Here is a 6,563-nt window from a genome sequence, read left to right as displayed (position 1 = left end):
AGTGCAGTGGTGTGATCTCAGCTCACTTTAACCTCCGCTTCCTAGGTTCAAGAGATTCTCCTGCCTCAGCCTCCTGAGTAGCTGGGATCACAGGCATGCACCACCATGCCCAGCTAGTTTTTGTATTTTTAATAGAGATGGGGTTTCACCATGTTGGCCAGGCTGGTCTCAAACTCCAGAACTCACGTGATCCGCCCACCTCAGCCTCCCAAAGTGCTGGGATTACAGGTGTGAACCACCTCACTCAGGCTTCAGCCTGATCCAGTAAAGATTTGATCAAGACTCCTCTACTGAGACTGCTGTTGTCAAGGTCTCCCATGACCTTCCTAGTACCAAATCCAATGTTCATTTTCCATTTATATCTTTTGTTGTTGTTGTTGTTTTGGAGATGGAGTCTTGCTCTGTCACCCAGGCTGGAGTGTAGTGGTGCCATCTGCACTCACTGCAACCTCTGCCTCCCGGGCTTAAGGGATTCTCCTGCCTCAGCCTCCTGAGTAGTTGGGATTACAGGCACCCACCACCATGCTCAGCTAATTTTTGTATTTTTAGTAGAGACATGGTTTCACCATGTTGGCCAGGCTGGTCTTGAGCTACTGACCTCAAGTGATCCACCTGCCTCAGCCTTCCAAAGTTTTGGGGATTACAGGTGTGAGCCACCATGCCCGGTCTTCTTTGATATCTTAATCAAGTTCCAGCCATATAGACATGTTTGTTTATTCCATCTTCTTTTTTTTTTTTTTTTTTTTTTTTTTTGAGACAGAGTCTCGCTTTGTCGCCCAGGCTGGAGTGCAGTGGCACAATCTCGGCTCACCGCAAGCTCCGCCTCCCGGGTTCACGCCATTCTCCTGCCTCAGCCTTCCGTGTAGCTGGGACTACAGGCGCCCGCCACCACGCCCGGCTAATTTTTTTTTTGTATTTTTGGTAGAGACAGGGTTTCACCGTGGTCTCGATCTCCTGACCTCGTGATCCGCCTGCCTCGGCCTCCCAAAGTGCTGGGATTACAAGCGTGAGCCACCACTCCCGGCCTATTCCATCTTCTTAAAACAACTTTTCTCTTGATTCCGATTACCTCTCCCTCTTTTAGTTTTCTTCCATCCTCAGAGGCCATTCCCCATTTTAATTTTTGGCTGCTCTTTCTCTCCTATACACATAAAATAATAAATCAGTGATTCATTCAGATCCTTTTCCACTATTTCTATTTTTTTATCTGCAAAATATCCTCAGGAGATTTCTCCAAGCCCCATAAATTCAAAGAGCATCTATAGTGAAATTATTTCCATATATGTATCTCCAGACTTGACCACTTCTTGGAACTTCAGACTCCTACATCCAACTTCTTGCTTGACCTTTCACTTAAGATGTTAAGCATCTCACAATTAGCATGGTCAAAACACAACACTTGCTATAACTCAGTTCAACCTGTGTATCACCTATTCTTTCCTCTTGTGGTGAATTCTGTAAGCATATACTCACTTGCTTCAGAGAAAAATAATCCGTGTCTTCTTTCTTTCTCTAAACTTTACATCCATTTCATCTGCAAGTCCTGTTGACTGTCTGCTGTAATTTCATCTACTTCTTTCCAGCCTCACTTGTATGATTTGGAACTGGTCTACCATATCTTTCACAGAACACTACAATAGCTTTCTAATTAGTATCTCTTTTTAATTTCCAAACAAACCTTCGTAGAGCAATCAGAGCATCCTGTAAAGAAGTAAATCAGTTAATTTTGTGGCCTCTCAGTCCCTTTAAAATGCAATTCAAACTTCTTAACTCTGGTTTACAAAGCTCTTAGCTTTTCTTGCAATCTCGTTTCATAGCTTTCTGTGCCTTACCAATGTGCTTCACAAACACTGGTCTTCTTTGTATATCTAGGTTTGTTTCTGATACAAGTTTTTCACTAAATATTCCCTCTGCCTGGAATACTGTTTCCTGTTCCTTGGCTGGCTAGGTCCTTCCTACCATTAAAATGCTACCTCCTCAGAGAAAACAATCCAATCACTATTACACGATGGTATTTTCAGTATTTACATAGCAATTATTCAGTATCTACATAGCATTTATATTATTATCGGATATCCTTATAATAACTACATCACAAAAAAGATGAGCGATTGTCACTCATTAAAAAGTGTAGCATTTTCGGCTGGGCGCGGTGGCTCACTCCTGTAATCCCAGCACTTTGGGAGGCCGAGTCGGGTAGATCACAAGGTCAGGAGACCGAGACCATCCTGGCTAACACAGTGAAACCCTGTCTCTACTAAAAATACTAAAAATTAGCCGGGCGTGGTGGCGGGCGCCTGTAGTCCCAGCTACACGGAAGGCTGAGGCAGGAGAATGGCGTGAACCCGGGAGGCGGAGCTTGCAGTGCGCCGAGATCGCGCCACTGCACTCCAGCCTGGGTGACAGAGCGAGACTGCATCTCAAAAATAAAAAATAAAAAATAAAGCGTGGTATTTTCTTTATTGCATGCGTTGCTTATATTTCCATGAGAGGTCTAACAACCTTGAGAGAACAATGTCTGGCCTACAGTAAGTGATTAAGTGCTTGTTGAATAAGTGAACCTAGGCTTCTCTGTTATTCAGGCAAACAATGTGAGCTAGGTAAATAAATTGCTTGCAGCCTCTGTATATCAGGACTATAGGATTATTTTGTCTTAATGAGCCTGAAGCTCCTGGAAGGAAAAATGTTTGAGTGAGATTCTGAAGAATAATAACATTTTATAAAGTAGTAGTCTCAATTCATCTTTTTGAATTTGAATGCATTTTAAGAATTGGAAAAGTTAAAGATTGGTAAGAAAATACCACAGTTTTTAAATGCAATTTATTTTTAAAGACCTACTGTGCTGGTTGAAGCTACTTAATTTTCACGTTTTAAAATAAAGAATTGCATCTTTAAAAATAAAAACAAAATAACAAAATGTATGACAATCACTCCCTTATCTACAACTTATAGATTTTTTCACTACACTGACTATTCTTCATTCAATTGCGTGATTTGAACCCTCTTTGTCTCTTTTTTGAAAAGTTAATAATGCTGCAACAATACCTTGGCTATTGTGAATTCGGATCTTTAAAAAAATCAAAGTACCTGAAATTAAAACAAATGACACCTATTTACAACTGATTTATTGGTATGTTAGCTAGATGGGGTAAATGGTACTGTTTGCAGTATTACATTTTACTGCTGTGTGTGCTCTGGGGAACCAGAGCTTTTGTTACAGGTTGAAAGCACAGAAGGATTTAAACAAAACACAGTGTCCAGAAGGGGATGGTAATGTATTAGGTAATATAAAAAACAAACAAATTTTCATTTAACCTGTGCTAAAGTGTACTTTCAAAAGTGTATACATCTTTTTCCAAAGGAATAATAGTTTTATAAAAATGAAATCAAATTTAGTGTAATTCAACACACTAGGTTTTATCTTGCACTTACTATATTCTAAACATTTGCTTTCTTCAGCCAGACATATTATATACTGAACTTATAATAGCAAATGAAATCCAGTAGTAGGCCCAGGGGTAGAATACAAGAGAACACAATGAATGCCCAAACTGCCTGATTCTGTGTAACATAATGTAAAAGCCATTTTGAAGTTATCTTAATTATAAACCACATAATCATATTTTTAGTTAGAGCAACATTTTATTTTATAACAAACTGCAACTATGAGAAAGCAGAACACATGGACATACAGAGGGAAATAATAGTCACTGGGAATTCCAAAAATGGGGTAGGTGAGAGATTGAAAGATTCATTATTGGCTACAATGTTCACTATTTGGGTGATGGGTACACTGGAAGCTCAGATCACACCATTACGCAGTACAGACATGTAACAAACCTGCATGTGTACCCCGTGAATGTGTAAAAATAAAAAAAAAATAAATTTAAAAAGAAAGCAGTCAAAACTAGTCAAATCTTTCAAAAACTTGAAGGATTCAAATTAAGGAGAAAAAATTCCCTAACTAAGGGTTGGTAAAATATCAAGAATCAGAGAAAACAATACACATTAAAATGTGCATTTTGCTGCTTTGGATCTATTTTTTGGTGATCTGAAAAAAATAATATTTCATTGGGAAATTTGTTTCTCCTATGATGATTGTATTGTGATATTCAGTACTATAATATACATAAAAACATATTATTTTTGGTGAATGAATGCTCTGTTAGGTCAAGAGTTCTAAAATGCTCCAAAACATAAGAGTACAGCTCCTTTGCAAATCTAGAAACTAGAGGGATTTTTACATCCAGAGATTGAAATCCTGAGTAAACGAGAAAGAAATAGTCTCAGCATTGTTATTTTTTTCTCTTTGCCAAAGCAGTTCGGAGCCACTTGATGGAAAAGTTACAAAAATAAAACAAGCAATACGAATATGTGTGTATGTGTATGTGCATATGTGTGTACATAATACACGTATGTACATTTGATACATATATTATTTTCCCAGGGCTGCTGTGACAAATTACCACAAACCATGTGGCTTAAAACAACTGAAATTTATTCTCTGACAGTTCTGGAGGCCAGAAATCTGAAATTAAGGAGCTGGCAGGGCCATGATTCCTTTGAAGGCTCTGGGGGAAATTTCATCTTTGCTTTTGATGATTGCCAACAAGCCTTGGCGTTCCTTGGCTTATAGGTGCATTGCTCCATCTCCGCCTCCATTATCACATGGCCTTCTTCCCTCTGCATGTTTCTATGTCCTCTATGTTTGTGCCTCTGTGTCCAAATCTGTTTTTCCTTTGTTACATAAAACCACCAGTCATTGGATTTAGGGTCTACCCTATCCTAGTATGTCATCATCTTTACTACTTCTGCAAAGACTACATTCCCACATGAGGTAACACTCACATGTACTGGGGATTAGGACTAGAACATATCTTTATAGGGGAAATAAATCAACCCACCACAAAACACGATGCCACAAATTCTCTGTACATTTATATAAGCATATTGTCACCCTAGAATTCTCAGGAAAATCAGCTTTAGTGTCATTTTATTTAAAGTTAGTTGAGAAATAGTATGTGAAGAAAGGAGTTTGAGACAGGAATCTATATTCCTTTATATTGGTTTGTAATTTTAACAAATGTATCCCATTACTGAAGTCCCTGGACGTGTCCTTGTAAACAAAATATCATAATACAAGAAGCTAATAATTCTCCTCTCGCAGATGACCAAATGATGAAGCTTTTGCTTAGTTGAGGAACACTGGACATAATTAGGCTTTACTGGTCATTCCATTAATTGAACACGTTTCCTAAATTTAATTTCATGTTATATTTTCAGTAATTTTATTACTATGGATTGAGTTGGGTTCTTTGTCCTTAAAGGGTTTAGAGTGTTTACACACGTTAAAATAGGAGAAATACATTTTCAGAAAGTAATGCAGTATGTTAATGGATTATTTATATCATTTAAAAGATATATAAACTGAGATCTGAAACTTGAATGGCTTTTCAAACATTATGGGGCTATCACAGGTACAGAACTCATATGCATTCATGTGGTGAGGTGGAGGTAAAAAAGTTAATAAATTAATGATGTAATATAATGAAATAAGTGTAATAAAACTAAATTAGATATCAAAATAATAAAATCAAATGATAAACAATTGCTATGGGGTCACATGAAAAGAAGAGAACTTTTTGAACAATATATTATCACTTTGGCTGGAGGCTTTTGGATTCATGGACAAATTAGTTGTTCAGGAAAAAAGAAATTATTCTTTCAACACACACATTTCCTGAGTGTCCTACGTAGCAGGCTCTGTATTTGCTGTATGTATTTTCTCTGATGAATTTTGTATCTCTTTAGGACAGGGATTGTGCTTATTTTCCTTCAGCACCACTGTAGTGAACAGCGTGGTGGTGGAGAGGGAGGGACCGAGTTCTTCATTAGGGAATGTGGACTCATAGATTGTGACTAATAATCAGAAGTTTTCCCATTCATAGAATGCTTTAGAATTAATTTTTAAATTGTTAATTCAAACATTAATACTGCCTAAAAAACAATCAGAAGACATACACAATTTAAAAAGAAGAAATATAAAAAGTAATAAATGATGTGAGAGGATGTTAATTCTTCCGATGGATCATGAGGTCAGGAGTTCGAGACCGGCCTGGCCAGCATGGTGAAACCCTGTGTCTACTAAAAATACAAAAATTAGTAGGGCATGGTGGCACGTGCCTGTAATCCTAGCTACTCGGGAGGATGAGGCAGGTGAATTGCTTGAACCCGGGAGGTGGAGGTTTCAGTGAGCCGAAATCGTGCCACTGCACTCCAGCCTGGGTGACAGAGTGAGACTCCATCTCAAAAAAAAAAAAAAAAAAAAAAAGAAAAAAGAAAAAGAATTCCTCAACTACAAACCTTTTTTTCCCCGTTTTAATATAAATTCCGACTGGTGGCTACTGATGCTGGATCAACTAGCACTTTGAAAAATATTATTAATTAATTAATATTATTAATTTAAAGGAAAATTGGCAATATCTCCCAATAAGGTTTTTAGTACTTTTTTATACGCTTCATTTTATAAAACTGTCACAAAATCTGACTGACAGAACTAATAA

This window comes from Nomascus leucogenys, chromosome 1a (genome assembly GCF_006542625.1).
Source record: "Nomascus leucogenys isolate Asia chromosome 1a, Asia_NLE_v1, whole genome shotgun sequence".
Lineage (NCBI taxonomy): Eukaryota > Metazoa > Chordata > Mammalia > Primates > Hylobatidae > Nomascus > Nomascus leucogenys.
The sequence above is the reverse complement of the archived record's forward strand: the minus strand, read 5'-3'. Positions refer to the sequence as shown.